At 42.0% G+C, this 21,338-nt stretch overlaps 1 long non-coding RNA gene across 3 annotated transcripts; it reads right to left on the bottom strand.

Annotated features, from left to right (window-relative positions):
- Positions 1–1,602: 1,602 nt before the first annotated feature.
- On the bottom strand, positions 1,603–12,436 carry LOC118611424. Of its 3 annotated transcripts, none has more exons than XR_004954389.1 (5): positions 12,307–12,436; positions 8,796–8,893; positions 6,980–7,109; positions 2,714–2,756; positions 1,603–2,364 (listed from the first exon to the last, which is right to left on the bottom strand). It is a non-coding gene; the product is annotated as an uncharacterized LOC118611424 (long non-coding RNA). The 3 variants fall into 3 exon arrangements; XR_004954390.1 differs by lacking the exon at positions 12,307–12,436 and adding an exon at positions 11,552–11,770; XR_004954391.1 differs by lacking the exon at positions 2,714–2,756.
- Positions 12,437–21,338: the final 8,902 nt, after the last annotated feature.

The following is a 21,338-nucleotide window of genomic DNA, read 5'->3' as shown; positions in this document are numbered from 1 at the left end:
CTGAAAAACTTGATGCATGTACGTCAATTTAGTATAAAGCTACATATCTTCCATTCTGAAAACACTAAATGTTATATCACAAACAAGTCTATAACCCTCAGTTTCTCAACCAGTTAAGAATGAAGGAACCGTTTTAGAATTGCTAGTTTGTGTAAAACTTATTTTTTTAGGAACTGAGGGCAGTTGCAAGTTTTAAGAGTGTAATAATGTACCTCAAAGTATTGCTTACTTTAAGGATGTCATACCTGAAGAATAAATAGACTTACTTTAAGATACAAGCATCATCCACCCCCACTATCAAACAAATAAGATGGAATTAACAATAAGTGTAGATTAATCAAGAGAGCCATTTAGCTGGGAAAGACCCTGCCTTCCATGAGAGGCTTACTCAAACTGCTTCCTAAAGCCTGGCTCCAGCACCTTTGGGCTCAGTGGTTGCAGTGAGCCAGATGGTTACACAGGGACCCAGTCAGCCTAGATTCTGTATTCCCAGTTCATTTACTTCCATACTTCTTATCCTAGGCCTTGTGCTCACAGTTCCCAACCTAGATGGGAGATCTTTCTTGGGAATACAGGCCCACAATCCTGTGACTTAGGAGCCCTTTACTGCCCACGCCTTATTCCCCCAGGCACATGGCCATGAGGAGGAAGCCATACCCCAGCGGTCACCAAATGCGGCCAGTAGGGCCTGGTATTCAGAGCACTTTACTTCTGGCTTCCGTGGACCACCATGGACCAGCGCTCTCATAGAATACAAAATTCTGGGGTTTGGAATCAGGAGACAAATGACCACCTGTCAGCCATTGATGCTCACCTGGCCAAAGTACCACCCTCACCAGGACTTTCACCCAGGACCCTTGACTCGGAAGCCTTGGACTGCCCACAGGGGAGCAGGCCTTCTCAGTACGTGCTTGGAGGAGACAAGGGAGCGGCCTCGTGCTCTGACTGCTGTCTGCCACCCCACAGCTGCCTGAGGCCCGCATCCCACTAAAGTATATCCAGTCATGGTCTAAGCCCAAGGATTCAGCCCTCTCGAAGCTCACAGATCTAAAGAGGCAGCAGAAGTTTGTCAGTCATTTCCTCTCACCTTGCAAGACCCTTACTTTTCTTACTCTTTCACTTTTTCAATTATCAAGTCCTTAAAGTATTTGGGGTATGGGAATGCCAACCTCTCTGCTCCTCACAGAGTCATGGGGACCTGTTTTAGAACACCTAGATAATCACTAGGGGCTACAATCCAGTGAGGTTCCAGAAGATTCTGAAAGAGCCCATGTAGGGGCAAGCTTCGGACTGTACGTATTCCCCCAACTCCCTTCGGCCCTTGCAGAGCTCCGAGTGGGGTCTTCCACTTCTTTCCGGACACATGGACACAATCTTCATTAATGTGTATAACCTCACCACAGACGACCTTCTCATTTGTGACATCTCTTGGTTTATTTATCTATTCACCCAACAAACATTTGAGTGTCGGCTGTTTGTCTGGCACAATGTTCAGAAGTGGGAATCTAAAGGTGAATTAAATATAGTTCCTTTCCTCAAGGAGCTTACAGTCCAGGAGAAGATACAGATAAGTACATCAAGCAAATAAAGAACAATGAGGTAACTACTAGTAGCTTTGGGGAAAATGGAGATGGAAGCTTCTGATTAAGTTTTCGTGTCCGTGTGAGTAGAGCATGACCACCTGCAGTGTAGCGTTCCTGACACCCATCCTTTTGTCACAGGGTTTTTAGGTATGAGTTGCTGAGATAACCGATTTCTCCAGGTCGCAGCAGCATGGAACTAGGGCCTTCTTAATGTGAGCATCTCTGACCTCCGTTCTCACTCAGCATCTTCCCCAGGGGCTCTGGGAGGTAACCCGCAGAGGGGGTGTCATGTGTGCTCGTTCAAGTCCTCTCAGCCCCCACTGATCTGAGTCCTCTGCCACTCATCGATCTTTGTGCATGTGCCTCAGCACCGTCACAGCTGCTGTGGGGGGCACCTGGCCGCTCTCCGTGCAAAAGCACTGCCTCCCGTCATTCCCAGAGCTGGTGGCATTGCTGCCTTCCAGCTTGTCCCTGATGCCAAAGCTGGTAATATCCCATGTCACCATGCCAGCCACTACGGGCTGCCTGCTAGAGCTGGGGCTGATGTGGCCATGAGTCCCGTGTCTCCTTCAGGTCGAAATTTCCCACTTCTTTCCCACTCTCATCCTTTCCCATCGCCACCTGCTCTGCAGGGAAAGACTCTCTTCTCTGAATTTCTGTTCCATGTTCACTTGCCTTGGTTCCAAAGTGCTCCTGGCTGTCATGTCCCACTACTAAAGAAGCTCTGTGTGAAACTAGTTCCGGAGCCTTTCACTTGTCACCAGGACTCAGACCTGTATGCCTGGAGGAAGGAAGAAGGAGGAGAAAAGGATCATCCTCATGGTTGAAAGCGCCTTGTGCCCCAAATCTTCCCACCCCTTTGATTACCATGTCATTTTTCTTTAGTGTATATGCCTGACCCTCTCCTCAATACAAATAATTTTCTAAAAGATTCTATCATCTGCCACTCAGAAACACTCCCGGCTGATCTTTCCACAGCTCTTCAGCCATTCTTAGAGATGTGGAAATCCCTGCGGATGCCTCCGTTAAATCTTAGAGCTCCGTTGGTGTGACAGGCAACATTTCCTGGCATTCTTTGGGTTCCTTCAGCACTTTGTCCTTCACATCTCAATTAATATATTCTCACGTACCCTCTAAAGAAATGGCAGCTGAATTAGGAAGGGTCCTCAGAAACTAAAAAAAAAAAAAAAATTAGATGCAGGAGCAACAACGTTTATTGGGCCCATGGTTAACTTCCCATTCCCCACAGGGACAGACCTACCCATTAACCCTCAGGAGTAAGGAAGGGGGTTGGAAGGGAGCCTCGCATGGTGCAGTTTCCTCCAGGAGGTCCTGGCCATCAGCCTAGCATGCAAACCCGATGCTTGGAAGGGGATCGGAAGGGAGCCCTGCATCCAACTGAAACTGAAGTTAAAAGTCTCTCTAACATCCCTGAACTTCCATGCCTGTCACTTCAGTGACAAGTTTTCTGGCTTTTATAGAGCTTTTCTTTTTAATTAATTGCAGATAAGTCAGGTAATTGCTAAATAGGTGGATTCTGGATAAGTGAGATGTTGCATATATCCAAATTAGGCCACAAAAGAGATCGTACCATAAAAGCACAATGCGTCGGATGCTTACGCGTATTTATTGTGGTATTTTTCTATGCCTATAGGATAATGGAATTGCTGAAGCAAAACCCTGATGAAAGCTATTCACAATTTAGCATTTGCCATCATATGGAAATGTCAATTCCATCTACCCAAAAGAATATTGCAGGCATGCTCAATATAAAATGCAAATATAATAGCTCAGTGGGCTGGATGTGTCAGCTGTGTTTCACTTAAACCTATTACCTTGGCAGATTAAATACAGTTCCAGATCTTGTGCAAGGAGGATATTCTAATGAAGTTACATCTTATATCAGCTTTTGTGGTTCATCAGTTCAATTGGATGCGAGTAGAATGAGGACAAAAATGGGTGAGGAATAAGAGTGAGGGGGCACGGCCAAGGAGAAAAAGGAGGATTTGCCTCCCAAGACTGATTATGAAATGCTGTTATCTGCTCAAAGATAAATATAAACAATTTGTGGCAAACATTTCTCTCTTAGGTGATGAAATGGGTAAAAGTCCCCTGACCCCACCAGGCCTGCCTAACCACTTCCTAATCGTGATACCTGCTTCAGCTAACCCAAGTCAGCGGGGGAGGGGCTGGGCAGCCGGAGCCGCGATGCTGGCTCGACCTGGCTGCCTCTGCAGCCAGCCGGGGCACCCAGCTGCCTTAGCTGAACACCACAGTAGTAGACCCCTCTCTCATCTGACAACACACTCCAGACCCTGACTTCAGCTTCACCTTCGGGACTCACGTGCACATCGTAGCTTGTTTTGCTGTTGCCACTGTCCTGCTGGATGTAACTTTTTGCTTGAATGCCACATAATCCACCTTCCCATAGCACCACCCAGTTCCTGCAAGGGCCGCAGGACCACCTTGCCACACCTCCACACTGATGGGATGGTTGCTGCCTCCTGGAGCAGCGCGCTTTCAGCCTGTGCTCCACTCAGTAAGACAGGCTTGGTGTGAATTAAGCAGCTCCATCCCATTCGACCAGCTCAGCTCTCCTGTCCCATCATTGCGTGATCAGTTAGTTATAAGCTTTGGGGTTTACATATCCAGTGGCGTTTTCCTGTGGGCATTTCCAAGGCGGTATATTGCAAATTGCTACAGAGAACTGCAGAAATAATTGATTGCTCTTAAAAAGAAAATTCCTTCTATAGCTTCTATGATCCTTTTCGCTTTGTCTGACATTATTGTGCTGTGAATATTATCTGCCCTTGCTATTTATATTTACCATCAAAAAACATAGAGAACTCTTGTTCTGTGGTTTCTGACCTAAAATATTCTACTTGGTTGATGCTTTTAGCACTAGCTTTTTCTACCAAAGAAGATAGTAACCCACAGAGCAGTGGTGACCAGGCTGTTGGGGTGGGGGAGGTGAGGCTGAGAGACAGTTGACAGGAGAGGAAGGAGGATGTAGCAGGGAAATCTGGGCTTTTGCTGCACAGTTGTGAAATGAGCTCCAGGGAGCTGGTTCTCCTTTTGATTCTGCCCTGACTAGCTATGCGATGCTAAGCTGGTTGAATTCCACTCAGTTTTCTCCTCTACACGATGAGGAAGTTGACCTAGAACAGATCTTTCAGCTCTAATTTTCTGCGTTTCCATGAATATGCATTACAGAAGTCAGGGCAGATGGCTAGTTAGCAATCTAGAAAATTATAGCAAAGCAATAATTAATTACCAACTTCCATTTTCACAGTCCTTTTCTGCCAGACTTCAAGCTCATCACTTTCCAAAAATTATCTCATTTAATCCTCACAGTCATTCCTGGAGGGCGGTGTCATGGTCTCCATTTCACAGAAGAGGGACCAGTTCTCAGAGAGGTTACCCAATGTGTTAGATTCACAGTGTGAATAAATAACAGATAGACTCCAGTTCTACTGGCGCCGACTCTGAACTCACTTGTAGTGAGGTATAGTAAGACCTTCCGGAGCCTCCTCTCGTCACTCTCGTTGCCCGAAATCTTGCCGTGCTTCTCCTTTGTTTACATTCTAAATTTCTGACTTACCTATTTTTCCTGACTTTCAAGCTGCACGTGTGTCTGTGTCTTTGGCTTATGCGAAGAGGATAGCATAGTGTATTAGAGCTCTGCATTCATTCTTTGCCACCAGATGGGAATCAATAAGAGTGAAAGTGAATTTCTGAGCAACACTTGCAATATGAAGTACAAGTGAAGATATGACTCAAAGAGAGCAAGATTTAGCTCGGAAAGAAAAAATAACTTTTAAGACAGTCATGTAAAATCCTCTTCATGTGAGCAAAGATGCGAAACATGAGTCATCTGTCATTTTGCCAAGGCCACCTTCGAATCGTAAACATTGGAGAGCCGGCAGCGAGGGACTTCTCCCAGCTGGTGGTGGAGTCTAACTGATCACCCAGCCTTTGCGTCTTATCACAGCAAGCCCTCTTCGTTTCTCTGAGAAAAATGCACCACCCGACACCCAACGATCAAACAACTTCTAATGAGTGGCAGTCACTTATGCAAAGAGGTCTAAGTAAGTGAAAGTGATCCTTTGCCAGGAAGAAGTTTCGTATAAATGAAAGAACAGACTTCAAAGTCAGAATTGTGCCGTGAACAAGGTCATCATAGTCTCTATTTGGAAATAAGCGAAAGTTCTACTCTTTTATCAATATATTATAATAGTCTTCAATATTCACAGATTTTGCATTTGCAAATCCTCCTACTCACTTAAAATTTATTTGTAACCCCAAAAGCAATTCTTGGCAGTGCTTTCATGGTCATTTGTGGACATGTACAAAAAGGCTAGAATTTTGAGTCATCCAATGTGCACATTTCCAGCTGACATCGAATAAGACAACATTATACCTTTTTTTTTTTTTATCTCTCACACTGTAAACAAGTTTTCTTTCTCATCACTGCCTGTTTAGTGCCATTTTTTTCACATTTCATCTGTTTAAAATGCCTCCCAAGCACAGTGCTAAAGTGCCGTCGAGTGTTCTTAAACTCGCAAAGGTGGCGATGTTGTGCCTTGTGGAAAAAACACGTGCATTAGAGAGGTTTCCATCAGGCGTGACTTACAGTGCTGTTGGCGATGAGTTAAATGCTAATAAATTAACAATAGATATTAAATAAGGTGTGTTTAAATAGAAACACACACACACAAAAGGTTTCGTATTTATCAGTTGACAAAAATATTGTCACCAGAGGCTTAAAGGAACCTAACTCTGTAATTCCCCTAGGAGCAATGGCTCGCTATTTGCCAATTCAGAGTCTATGGTGACTTTATAGAGTATAACGATCATGAATGATGAGAACCAACTGTTTTTTATAAATTTAGGAATTCCTAATGATATCTTGAAATATTTCTTGGTACTGCCAGGGAGCTATATGGCACGTTCTGCTTCATGAAGATGGGGACTTACAAAACCATCCTCATTCTTTCTTCTATGGTGGGCAGATTTTCTCACTACTTCATTCAACCAGTATTAATTGAGTGATCCAGAATCTACTGCTGCTGGGATTTATGCAAAAGAAGCATTTAGTAGTCTCTGAGCTCAGGAGATTTCACCTTTGTTGGAAAGGCGAGGCTTAAGGTGGCAGATGTAGGCACGTCAAAAGGAGAGTAGAAACATCTTAGGAATGGCAGGGAGAACAAGCTCCCTGAGGCATAACCTAAGGGTAACAGGCTATTTTTCTAATAGTAACCTTGAACTGTTAATTTAGTGTTTCCTCCCAGGAACTCTGCAAAGGAAGTTCAGCTTTAGCCAGAGCTTCTAATTAACTCCAAAGTTTCTACCACATCAGCAAACACCTAAAGACCACCCCAGTGTTCATTTCTCACCTGACAGAAGTCAAAAAAACTGATGTAAGTGAGAATTGCACTGTAGGAAATCTTTTTTTTTTTCACTGTGGGAAATGGTTGCTGTATTTCCCTCAGTTTGGTTGGGAAGGAGGCAGCTGTAATCTTCTAGCTAAAAAAAAAAAATAATTGTATTTCTTATATTCATAATAAAGATAGTAATATTAATTGATTAAGCACCCAGTCTATACCAGAACCTGCGCCAGGTTCTGGGAACACAAGGATAAAAGCAAGGTCTTAGCCTTTAAGTGTCTTATAATGAAATTGGAGAACCTGATTATCGTAAAAGTGGACTAAATGCTGCGAGACAGGGAAGCAGCAGTAGAGGGCCTATGGCAGCACATAACCCAGAGTGGAAGGTTTAAGGGGTAGGCAATACTTCTTACTGGAACAGCATCTTGAAGACGGAGAAGAAGTTGACCAAGTAAAAATAGTAGAGTTGAACATTCCAGGAGGCGGGAACATCAAGTAAAACCCTAGAGCCATGGAAAATGACCTAGAGGGAAGAGTGGGGAATGGAAGAGTTTCAAGAGAGAAGGCTGGGGGGAGGCAAGACCCAGGCTATGAGGAGCCTTGAAGGCCAAGTTAGGGAGATGGAATCCACTGAAGGATTTCACAGAGGTAAGCAAACTAAGCATATCTGCACTTTCTATAGCTCAATTAGGGGTGCATCTGAGAGTGAAGAGAACAGTTGAGCTGTTAGAAAGCCACTGAGGAAATTAACCAAAAGAGGAACAACAGGAATATAGTGAAAGAGAGAGGCTAGCACGGAATGAGGGAGGTAGAAATGAAAAAAAAAAAAGCTTGAAAAGTAGTTGGCAGTAAGAGGGAAGAGTGATAAAGGATGTGGAAGGAGGAGCAGGTTTTCAGATGATGATGAATTCGGTTTGGGGTTTATTGAGTTGGGGGTGCCGTGGACCATTCCGAGAAGAGGTCAGCAGGCAGCCAGATACCCGAGGCTGAGTTTGGGAAAGTAGTTTGTGTCGGAGATGATAATTTGATAATCAGTTTACAGGTGACTACTGAAGTCGAAGGTTTGTGTTTACGTAAAGTGAACTATGTACAGCTGAGAATAGAAACTCTCTTCAGAAACACTAATGTTTAAGGAATTGTGAAAGGAAGACAAGTCTGAGGTAAAGCCTGAGATGACGCAGCCAGTAAGTGAAGGAGAAAATCTAACACAGAATAGTTTCAAATATGACAGAGAAGAGTGTCATGGAGGAGGGAGTGGTCAATGGAATCCGGTCATGCAGGGAAGGAAAGCATAATTTAATTGGCCATTAATAACCTGGAGCAGGTTTAATGGGGAAATAGAAGTGAAAGCAGAGTGCTTTGTACAGAGATGCAAAAGGGGGTGAAGAAGTAAAGACCGTGCACATGTAGACCAGCCTGTGGATAAATGCGACTTTCAACAGAAGGAGGGAGATTGGAGCAAATAGTGGGGAATGGAAAGCTAAGGGGGGCTTCCGCCACTGCCATTTGGAATTGAGTGGTGGTTCTTAATTGCTGGCAGGATACTGGGAGCACTTTCAAATTGCACGTGACTACGGATTGCACACACTACAAGATGACTACCTCGTAGTGGGAAAGTACAGTGGGAGATGAGAGATGATCGAGAATAGAGGAAGCCTTGGGTCAGGGATACTGTAGAGCAGCGGTCTCCAACCTTTTTTGGCACCAGGGACTGGTGCTCCAAAGAGAATTTAATGCTTGATGATCTGAGGTGGAGCCGAGGTGGCGATGCATTGGGGAGCTGCGGCAAACACTATGAAGCTTCACTTGCCGGGCCACTGCTCACCTCCTGCCGTGCGGGCTGGTTCCTAACAGGAAGACCGGTCCTCCATCCGTGGTCTGGGGGTTAGAGACCCCTGCTGTAGAGGATATTTTTCTGAGAACCTACAAAGAATAATAAAATGGCATCAGATTAAAATTCAGAAAACCTGCGAATGCCTCTTACTAGCTTTCAGCTTTAGGTAATTTCATCACCTCTTTGATCCTGAGTGTCCTAATCTGTAAAATAAGCAGAATACTATCTGTATTGCCTGGTTGTGGTGAGATTTAAACAGGGCGATGTTCGCAAAGAGCACCTTGGCAATCGGAAAGCCCTGTACCGTTGTGTGAGAAGGGCTTTCTTGCCGCCCTTTGCCATTTGCTGAGGTGCCTTTTCCTGTGGAAGTTAGTTCAAGTGCTATGGGAAAATGTTCTTCCAAACTGCAAGCAGGATCTCTCCTTGGGGTTTCTCATTTTTTTTTCCTACCCACTTGAGATACAGAGTTTTGTGGATGAATAAGAAAAAAATTAATTCTTTAAAAATGTTAAAATAGCACTAATTATTACGTATTTTAAAAATTGATGGAGATACATGTGAAAAATATCCAAACATATTTCTTTCTAGATATTTAATCTTCCCAGGTTTGACCTTTGGGAAAACCTTCGTGGCGATCACTCCCTTAGATAAAGGTGATATTGCACCGTGCCGTGCTAAGATGCCAGAGACCACAAGGCAAGCAGGCCATACAGACATCCATTTCCTTCCCCTCTTCATTGTTTTAAATTAGCACTTCCCTCTTGGTCCAACAAAGCACATGTGATGTATGCCATGCAGTTGCTAATATCTATATTTTTAATTAAAATAAAGTAAAATGTTTTACAGAAAGACCGGGATTTAAAAATAACAACAAAAACACTTCTGCTAGATATTTTAGACTAAAAGAAAGATTGCAAACTGGCATGCTGTGGGCTATGATTCTCCTCACAAATATCTCTTGTTTGACCTATACATTGTTATTAAAAAAAAAAAAAACACTATGAGCCAATATTTCAAAATTGATATATTTAAACACAGCAATTTCTGTCACCTCTTAGAACATTAGAAGATCAGGAAACACAAAGCACTGCTTTTATTCCCCTGAGTGGCTCCGTCTCCAGTTCATCCCATGCCCCACTCCTCCCTATTACCTTCTCACCATGGTGCCTCCAGGTCCCTGGAGATTTCAAAGTGTATGACCCCTGGTTTAAAGCCAAACCGTACAATACAATGGAAGAGAAGAAGTTTGTTTCTGAAGATAGAGTGGCTAAGATAAAGAAAAAGCAAACAAATGTTCTTCAGCCCAGGTACTTGGGGTGGAGTGCTTGATTCTGAAATCCGAGGCAGCATTCCGTCTATTTTAGCGTGGGGCTGGCTCTACAGAAGTGGAAGTCAACTCTTTTCCTTTGTGTGTCTCTTTGTATGCTAAAGATTAAAATAAAAGCAACTACTTCCTTTGGGAGAAACCTAATGCATAGCCCAAAAGAAAAATTTGTATTGCTTCAAAAGCTGGGGCAATTGACTAAAAGATTCCAGAAGGCTCTTCCTACCCTCACAAGGTCAAGAAACTTTGATAACCTGTGATGGAATGGAAAAACATCTGGTTGACCGCACTTTAGAGTTAGGAAGATAAAGCTCATTCTAAGTTTTATTAACACAGACATACTGGCCATGGCGTGTCTTCACCACATTGAAGAAATTCCCAAGCAATGCATTCTTGGGCTCTAGTCAAGTGGTCTGTTGTCTGTGGAATTTCCTATTCTCCAGCCCCAAAGCAGAAACCAACCCCCACCTCCCGGGTTTGGCCGTCATGAGGTTTAAAGAGGATCATTTGTTTTCATTACAGCCCCTTGAAGCCCTTCCTTCCCTCCTCATTAATGAATTTCCAGTCTTTCATCAAAAAACAAAAACAAAAAAACAAACACAAAAAAGGACCTGACAGAGGACATGGTTAAGTGGCTGGCGCACATGGCAATGCCGGCTTTAAAGTGAGGAGACGGCCATTTACTGATTGCAAGGAGGGGTTGACATCCTTGGTTAGTATGCTAATTTCGTCTCCTGCATTTAACATTCAGATCAGGTCTGTACAGGCCCTCCAGAGCAGCAGAGTCCAGGGATGGGTGGCTGTCTGCCTTGCAGCACTGAACATTCTCTGCATGAATCACATAAATGCCCAAACATTCCGTCTGCTCTGACTTCATTCTCTTTTTCTCCCTCTCAGAGAGACACACAGACACAGAGCCACACACATGCAAGCACACACTCCACATAATGCTAACACACACACACACACACACACACACTCTCTCACACTCACTCTCTCTCTCCCTCTCTCTCGCTTGCTCTCGCTCTCACTCTCTCTCCAGACATAGGTCTCTGTGAATGCTGAAGAAATGCAATGTAAGGTGCCCAAGTCGTCCACGACTAGCTTAATTCCTCCTCCTCCGAGTCTCCAAGGCACACATCTGCAAGATACATTTCTCCTGCTCAGGAAACTTGCAATGTACTGGGGAATCCGAAATAAAGAAGCAAAAATGAAGAGCAAAACCTTAGTCAAAAGGAAGACATCTCATCTATTGACCTTCCAGTCCCAGGGGGAAAAAAAAAAATGCCCCAACTCCATCCATGTGAAAGAAAACCAGATAGTTCAATTAACACCCAGAAAGAAGGAAGATCCAATTCATTTTATTTCTTATTGTGCACGTTTGTATTAAAAGAGTCCTATTCATGGTTGGTTTTGGACTCACCAAGCCACAGCTGGGTGACAACAGAAGCGGAATCCCAAACTAGCTCCCACCTGGCGGTCCAAATGGCAAAGACAAAATCACTTGGTACATTTTGCCCAAAGCCCAATGGACAGGAAACTGAATTTCCTCAACCTTCTCTTCCAGCACATTTTTGTAACATTGCAGTAGCTTCCTGGAAACAGACAGAGAATCAGCAGCTCCTATTATCAGAAGGCACATTTAGGGGTTGCATTTAATAGACCGAAGCAATTTTGAGCGAGCAGGAGCTCCAATTAAAAAGAAAGGACAGATTGGTTTTATTATTTTGTTTTGTTTTCTCAAAGTATGACATAACTGTGTCCCCTGGCATGCCGTGGTTCCTTCCTCTGGACACCCTGGTGGTCCCTGGTCCCATCCCCTGGTGCCCACGCAATATTCCACATTCAGCTGAGGAGCACCGGGCAATTCCTATCCGAGTCTCCGTCAGAAACGACGGGTGTTTCTCGGAGCTGCAGACTTGATTTGCCTCGATTTTTTTTTTTTTTTTTGGCTCTGATCCAAGATGTTTTCCTGTCATCATTTCACTGTCTTTTCCAGTAATCCCTTTTTTAAACATTGCCAACAATTAGTCGATTTATCTCCACCCCCACTCCCATATCCACGCAGACACACACTCCACTGAGCCCCATCACTGTCTTGTTTTGCCTTGAAGTATAAGAAATTACAGCTTCTCATTAGCTGGAGAGCACGTTTGGAACGGCTTTGTGTTTACTCACTTAGTAAGTGATGCTGGCCTTTTTAATTATTCTCCCTCCGCGTGCCATCAGAGAGCTGCAAGCTGTTCCAGGCAAACCAAGCGACTGCATATCCTCCGCAAGGCAGTTGGAAGCAATGGTGTTTTACCTCACTGCTGCTGCTTTCTGCCTTCCCTTGTCAGCAAGCCAAGGAATCCCCCCAAAGCTCTTACGTAGGAGATACCAAAACTGTGAGTCACTTCTCACTCCGAGAGCAGAGTGAGTCCACTTGCATGTTACACAGAACAGCAGACCCAAGATGAGGCTTCCCTCCAAGCCACCAAGGTCCCTGGGACGAGATGTCCGGCCATCGCCTCGTCTTTCTTGCTATTGCTCCCTCTTTCTCTTCCACCCGTGTCCGTTCCTTCGTTTTCCAGCGTTTTCCTCTTTTTCTCTTCCTTTCTGTGTTGCCGACAGCCTCAGACCCAGCAGAAGCTGGGTCCCTCTCGCCTTCGGTTATTCCCCCCCCCACCCCCCTGCAGCAGGCTTTGGCTGCAACCTCTGCAAGCTGGATCACCAAAGACACACGACTCACTCACAATGAATAATCAATACAGATATTGATCTGCGGAAAATGTTTGTAAATTCCTGAAAGGGAATCAGGAGCAGGGGGCAGGGAGGCTCGTGGGGGACGACGCTGAAGGGCTGGCGGCGGTCGGAAGCAGAACTTCATTTGGATCCCAGGTCTTGCTGGCTCCGAGGTGACGGTACCGGAATGCGTGGGAATGAGGGTATGCGCGTGGGAGCGCGCGTGTGACGAGGGTGTTCTGCATTCTCCTTTCTCTACAGCTGCTTTCCCTGAAGAATCAAGAGCCAAATGGTCGGGAGCCCCCGTCAGTGCCATGTCTTGGCTGCGGGCCAGCACTGTTTTGTTTTCATTATCACACGCTACTTTGCAATTTGCATAAATACAGGGTTATTTTTTATCGTGTCGCCCAAAAGATAGAAAGAAAGAAAAAAAAAAATAGAAGTCTTTGTTGTGTACGAGAGGGGCTTGCTGCCTACTCATCATGGCTAAGGATTTAGCGTGTGTAGAGGGCTCCAGAAGAAATACGGGCAAAGAAGTGGTAATCACAGAGAGAAAAGGACACCGGACAGACAAAAAGAGGAATTTAAAGATAACTACAGGGCACTCAGCTTGGTGGAACCAATTGAGATACATTTTCCTCTACGGAGAAGTGGTAGGACCTCAGACAAGCAAAGAGGAGAGAAAGACCACCAGCGTCTAACCCGTGCCCTGGTGTACTCTTGCGTGCACATTTCGCACTCTGGGCTGGATTGAACGAACTGTTTATCCTTGAAGGCAAAGGGACATAGGACATTGAACACACACTTGCTTTTTCTGCCCTCAACTAAAACCTAAAAAACAGGTGGTAGCCGATGGGCGTTTGCTCTCGGCTGCTATCCGCAGATGGTTTTCCAGCAGGCGAAAAGTTTCACACCTTGGTCTTTTTTCCTCACGTGCCCTACAGCTCGAGCAGTTCAACTGAATTTCCTGAATTGCTCTTGCCCTAGTGCTGAATGGAATTTATACCCTCCCTGTGGCTCGTTCACCTTCAGGGAAGTGGGCACAAGGGTGTCCTAAGTTAAATGACAAGCTGCAGATGGATTTCTCCTGCCTGCTCCGAGTTCTGGCTGTGGAGATGAGGCCCCCTAAAGTTATGCCCCCAAGTGGATGTCAGACATGCTCACATGTCCCAGAGCGTGGCTCCTCATTTCAGAAAAAAAGCTTCTAGTTCTCTCAGGCCATTGGATGGCCCCCTTCCCTTTGCCTAATAAATGTTTTTCTTTCCACTATTCACTCTGTTTTGGAGATTCGGTAGTAAAATCTCTTTGGAATCACTCTACTCTTTTCTCCCATTGCTCCATCTATCTCCTGCTGGCGTGGTGACAGAAGGCATGCGTCACCTTTGAGATAGTCATCTAGAGGAAGACCTCCTCGTGAGGATTCAATCCCAGCACCCCTGTCTTGAAAGGAGCTGTCCGCTTTATCAGCCGGCAGCAGCAGCAGCAGGAGGAACGCGGATTTTTTATTCCCTTTCTGGCTTCTGATTAGCTCCAGCAATCCAATTAGCAGAGGAATTTATGTCACACAGACTGAGGTGCCCCTACTCATCACAGCAGCTCAAACTCACTCATAAATTTTGCTGATACTACATCTTCCTGTGACATGGATTAATTACAGGACCAGGCCTTCCCGAGTAGGTCTACTGGTGAGGGTGTACATGAATTTCAGAATTAAAGAGGCAAAAAGGGATGACTTTTGTGAATCATAGTGGATTCACAAAGGCTGTTCTGTGCATCCTCCACCCTACGTATCTCTCATTGTTCTTGTGTGTATCAAAGAGGCTGAGTGGGCCAGAATCGAGTAGAATGGAGGATTCAGAAGCGGCTCAATTGTGGCACGCCCATGTATTTTCTTCCTATCATTAAGACATTATGAAACTTCAGAGCTCTTAGAGACTAATTTTCTACCTCCAGCCTATACCTCCCCCAAAATAGTTAAACTATTTAAAATAGCTCCGTGAATAGAAATGTCATTATCTTCATTGGTATTCCATTTCATTTGGGTACACTCATGATATTGTTGTACCTTTTCATCTATCTACAATTTCATTCTAAATTTATCCTTACGTACATTAATCTCTAGCATCTACCTATCCATTCATCTAGCTATATTCATTTATATATCAACTATTTATTCTGCTTCCCAGTCATCTATTAATCCATGTGTGTCTAGCTATCCATTTTCTAACCATGTATTGATCTATGAATATCTTTCTATTATCTGTCATCTACTTGTCTATCCATTTGTGTCTCTATTAATTCATTCATCTGTGTTATTCATCTATCTATTTTTCTATCTATTCATTAATCTATTCATGCATCTATCCATTCAGTCATCTATTATTTACTTATCAGTTATTTTTTTTTAATTTGTGCCTTTTGTTAGCTGTGATCTTAACAGAATCCCTAATTCACATTCTCAATCATTTTTAAGGTAAATAATGTCCAAATTCCAAATAAAGTCTATAAATGCTATATACCTGGTTATCTGTTCTCCAGTTTAAGAGTCTTGTAAACAAAACAAGTCTGTAAAATCACATGATTTTCAATGAATTAAAAACTACAAGGAAAATATTTTATTCTAAACTCCTAGAACTTTTTCCTTGTAAATAAAAGTGCATTCTTACTCCCTTTTAAATCATGGATTTAAAAGTGGGGAATTTTAGAAAGCATCTACACCTAAATCTCATTCAGGCTCTTATATCTGAGAAACCTTTATACAAGTGATTCAGTTCACCCGGACCTAACTTGAGATTACTTTTATCATAAAGCAAAACAACTACTAAACCCTAAAATGGTAATGAAATTATATATGTTTTGACTCACCCTGCATCCAGGTTGGGGTTGAGTAGGAATTTGGAAACTAAAACATGTTTTCTTTCCTCATTACTTTTATCTGGAATATATTAAAGTCTGGGCCAAACGTAGGATCTAGCACCTTCTCAGAGTAACCCCTAGTTTTTTAGCTCCAAAGAAAATGGATCCAACAAAACATTAGTGTGTTGGGGAGAAGTGTTAATGTATGAATCTCATTTCTGATTGGGAAAGAAACTATAGTTTATTGCTATGAGAGAGGACTGGGAAATTTGCTGGGGGTTTTTTCTATGTTTTCAGAGAATTGCTTCCCAAACAGTAGTAGCCCAAGGCAGAATCCTAAGCAGCTAATCTTGTTTGTAATGTTGCTAGCCATCTCTAGTATCTTGTTAGAATGTAGGCAGTATTATCAGTTAAAGATTCAAGTTGTTCTTTGAAAAAAAAAAAAAAAACCCTAAACATAAGTATATTGATTAAGGTAAAGTCTGTAAAAACCTCATCAGTCCTGGAGTTGCAAGGACCTGAACCATGTGTCCTCCAGAAAAACAAGTGAGCTGGAAACCACCTCATTCCTATTCTCATGTTATTTCCATTCATTCCATCACCAGAGTTTGCTGGATTTGATTGTAAATCAGAAATGAGATGACATGATCCTATGTTCTAGTCTTGGCTCTTTAGTCATGCTAACCAGGGCTGACCTCTCCATTAGGCACAGTGGACTCAGTGCAGTGTGTAGGGGCCATAACAATTTTAGAGGCCCACAAAAGTGTTTTAATTTCTATTAAAATCATATAAAAAGTACACTTTTTGATCAAAGAAGATGTTTTAATATGTAATGTTAATATATTCATTTTATGTCAATAGAATCATAAAATAGTAGTTTGATTTTTTTTTTTAAGGGAGGAAGGGATCTATAAAAAGCAAAAGCACCCAGGCCAATGCAAGCCATGCATAATGTGGCTCTGACATTAATCAGATTACCTATAACTTAGTCCTTTTGCTCAAGAGAGCACGGTGGTTAACAAGCCAGATTGTGTGCATTCAAGTCCTGGTGCCACCACTTGCTAAAGTCATCTAATTTCTCTGAATCTCACTTTTCTTAGCTATAAAATGGAGCTAGTAATACTACCTGATGCATAGGGCGCTATGGAGATTAAATGAGATTATAGATGTAGATCGCTTAGCATAGAGCCTGCATATAATGAGGGCTCAACTAAATGTGTTATAATAATTGTTATTAATACTATTGTTTTAGCTTTGATGTCTTTGCTTTAAATGTCTGTCTCTCTGTAATCCAGAAGCTATGACTAAATCACTTTTATTTAAAAAATTAGATTATCTTCTTGTCACCTTGGACAGGAGAAAAAGGTGGTAATTGAAGTTTCCTCCCTATTCTGGAAATCAGAAAATTTCTCTCTTAGAAGTAGTAAATTCTGTACTCCCTACCTTAAGTTAGGTCTTTATTTCATATTATAAAACTCCTCTAATAAATCAGCATCACCTCTCCTGATTGGAGATTTGATTCTTTCCTAACCTAAAACAATTTTGCAAAAATCTTATTAAGAACCACAGGTTGAAAAGAATATTGTCAAAACTTTCTCTCTCCTTTTCTCTCTTTACTTTATTATCTCCTCATTTTTTCTTTGTCATTTAACTCCAATTATGAGATGCTAAGTGCTTTTGGAAATTTCATTGTTAATATCTTCTTACAGTGCTATTAACGTAAATCAAGTTTAATAGTGTCCCAGCAAGTGTAAAAGCAATCAAAAATTCAGTACTCACGAATCATTCTGTAATTTCAGCATAAAATGTTAATAGAAATAATATCCAATACCATAAAATATCGGTAAATGCAACTTTAAATATATGTGATGAATTACTTCACCATCCTATAGCATTGGTGGAATGTTCTAGCATGAAGTTCTTAATTGGCCAAACCATACCTCAGTCATGCTCAGACTGCCAGAAGTTGCCTCCTTTGCTTTTTCCTTATTGGCCAATCCTGGCAGAATAGACAGCTCAATGACAGGCGCTTCTTCATCTCAGACACATGAAGTTATTTGGCCATAAAGAAAAATAACTCAGGATCAGGGTTGGAAGTATAGTCAACTTGAAGGAATTCAAATTAATGAGAACATAAGCATTGTATTTCAATTCTGATACTGATCAATAGCTATAAGGCCTTAACTCCATGTAATGAGCAAAGGTAGCTAAGACCGAGTCCTTGTCCTTGGGAAGCTCACACCTCCTGAGACACACCGAAGCCAAGACACATACAACTAACAGTATTTCAGGCCCAGCAGTGAAAACAGCTATCACGCATGCCTGCAAGAAAACTCTAATAGATTAGTAGTTGGTCGGTTAATGTTAAAAGTTGGCTGAAGCAAGGGGCACAGAAATATATATATATAATGCCATGTACTTTAAGCATTTTAAACTTAAAACAGCTTACATCTTTTCACATTAACCACTGACATGTTGCTTGTCCAGTCTTTGAAGTGAAGGGAGAATTTCAGGCACCCGGAAGGCCATCAGAGTGCAAAATCTTTCAGTTCTAGTTGCCCTACCCACTGGGCAATTTTTAGCAACTCACCTGAGTGTTTCCACAGAGTTAGTTGAGTTGTCATAAAAACAACTCTTTTTATACCCATTTATCTCTGCTTTTTATTCATTCTAATTAAGTTATGAATTACATTTCCAAGAATACTTTCCATAAAGAGATTTGGGGACAAACATATCTGACTCTTAGGGAGAATACAGCTCAGCTGGTGGGGTCAGGACTGTTCAGGTGCTCCAGGGTGTAAGCTATTGCCTGGGACCACATGATGCTGCAGGCATCAGGCAGCAGGGCTCCCAAAGAGAATGGAGAGGGACTGTCAGTCCGACCAGTTAGGGAAGGATGCTTAAGGAGTTTCTACTCCATAAACAGAAAGGTGAGCCCAGAGACAAAAAAAAAAAAAAAATGCAGTGTTGGGTCAGAGCAAAGATCCACGGGAGCCAATATTCAATCTGTGCTAGGATTGTTCGATGTAGAATCCAGGGTTAATGGGTCCATCTGACACAGGGAGTCAACTTAGTATTTTGAATACCCCTAATTGAACAGCTTGTTGTGGCTCTGACCTCCAGACATTTATTCAAATCTTCTTAAACCTGGCTTCATTTATAGCCTATAAGGGCATTCAAAAAAGCAAGTCTCAAATGTTTACTCTCTATTATAGACAGTCCTGTTTCTGTATTTGTCCTAAAAGAGCTCTTCTGAAACCCACATCTGCTAACTTGTGGAATGCATGTTCGCAGTGATATGGAAGACCATGTTTGAAGGTACACTAACATTCTTTTTAAGTTTAACATTTGGGCATATATAAAAATATAAACAGCACTTTATACCATGATTTCATGGATATTTTCTCTTAGGATGAGGCTAAACCTATTTAAGTAAAATTGTGAGTCTATTGGAAGAAAAATAGTAAGTCGCAATGCAGGTTGTACAGGGGTAGGACAAAGTCATGAAGGTGACAGTCAATTGACTGAAGTTTAGGAAAGCCAGCTGAAGCTCTAAGAGCGGTTTCAGAGTTCTAGTATTCTACAATTCAGCCACTCTACCATTCAAACTTTTCGAGCAGAAGATTCTGGAAGTCTTAGGTAGTCTGTGTTCATGTGAAGCAAGTCACCTTCTTGATTTCGTGCCTGTCTTCTGTGCCTTACTGTCTTTGTTCATGTGACCGAAGCATTAGGGCTTCCATTTACAGGCCTGGCTTAAAAAAGACACCTGAGAGACCTCTATTTAGCAAACAATTCTAGGTGGCTGGTGCAACCTCTCATCAGTCTGCCAGCGTGGAATCCTTTTTCCTATAAATAAGATTTTGGGCCACAGTTCTGCAAAAGCTCTTCCTTCGTCATAGGCCACACCTAGAAATACGGTGTACAGCACTTAGAAATAGCACTTGAGGACTACTGCTTATTTGCCTTGCCTAAGTGAGCTTGGCCTGCTGTCCATGACTGTCCATTGGAAAGTTCCACGTCAAGAAAATCCATACAACCACAGAAAAGTGATATAGAAGCTCTATATGTGGCTGATTTGAACAAGAAAAAATTTCCCAGTATTTCATGTACATATTGTGCTGCTAAATCCACTTTTTATATTATATTTTCTTATGTTGTAAGAGAAATTAAATACTTTAAACCCAAGTATTTTCAACATGCCATTTTGCATTGTTGATCTTGGTATATGACACTCATATGAGGAGATATTATTCACACCTGATAAGTATCTTGTTCATCTTCAGAGAATAATTATCACCAGTGGTGACCATTTTGGAGTTTGTAGTATTACAGAAATATAAGAAAAAGATGTGAGAGCTTTCTGGGAAAAAATCAGACGTGAAATAAAAAAGAATTCATCACCGTGTTATATATAATAGAGAAAAATGTTTAAATATTCAATTATTATATTAAATAAAATATAGTTTGTCCATACAGTGATATTCTGTGCAGCCATATTGTGAAGTGATATTTAAAGATATGGAAAGTATATACAATACATTGATACATGATTCTTAAAAAACAAGTTAAAAAATAGCATAGATAGGAGATCCAAATTTTATTTTTTTAATATATAAAAAGATGCAACTTTTTAAAATAAAATGTATACTCATTTTATTTACATACTTATATGTAATATATACTTATATATAAAGATCTATAAAATATATATACCAAAATTATAACTGTAAACAGGTATTACAGTGTTCCTTATTTTCTTGCTTTTTTTGTTTTTTCCAAATTTTCTACAATGGTCACATGTCTTTTATAAGCAGGAAAAAATAACACATGATATATAAATATATGTATGTGTTTATTATAAGGCAAGAAACAGATATCAACTTGACATACAGAATTACTTTTATGTATGTGCCATTTGGCTTTTATGATACCAATTTTGTAATCATAGATTCATGTTTATCTAGTAAACCCTATTTTCAGTTATGCTCATGGCCGTGGTTTGGGATGTTGCAGTTAGTCAAGTCTTCTGAGAAGTATTCCACATGGAATACCAGTTTTCAGAGACTTCTACTATAGATATATGAAGCTAAGCAATATCAAAAATAATTTAATCCTCCTGAATTGATCCAAAGGGAATCTCATCATCCCTTAGAGCCCCAATAGTCTTTTTGTTTTGAATATCAATGACCTCTGAAAGGAGAAAACACAGAGGTGAGCACTAATAGGTGTGTCCGGTTCAATGCCCAGCTCAACTTTTCCCTGAAGACTTTTTGGTTCATCCATCCCTCTCTGAGTTCCTAGGCTTTTAGAGTATTTACCTCATCTTTTCGTATTCTGTCAGCTTCTTTTCCGCCCCTGGGCTCCTAGACCCTCATCTTGAACTCCCCAAGGCCCCTCATCCTGACCAAGGAGGAAAGCCCAGTTTTCTAGGAAGGTCAGAATTAAGTCAAATCCAGGACATCAGATATGGTGGCTCAGTTATAGTAGGGTCCTGCCGTGCTTCCTGAGAATCCTTGCACCTGGTGAATTCTAAGCTGCAGTGGCCCCACGGGTAAATCTGTGAGCCCCTGTCTTCATCTATTCAGGCTGCTATAACAAAATTCTGTGGACTGTGTGGCTTATAGCAACAG

The sequence above is a fragment of the Rousettus aegyptiacus genome, unplaced genomic scaffold (genome assembly GCF_014176215.1).
Source record: "Rousettus aegyptiacus isolate mRouAeg1 unplaced genomic scaffold, mRouAeg1.p scaffold_m13_p_14, whole genome shotgun sequence".
NCBI lineage: Eukaryota > Metazoa > Chordata > Mammalia > Chiroptera > Pteropodidae > Rousettus > Rousettus aegyptiacus.
The sequence above is the reverse complement of the archived record's forward strand: the minus strand, read 5'-3'. Positions and strand labels throughout refer to the sequence as shown.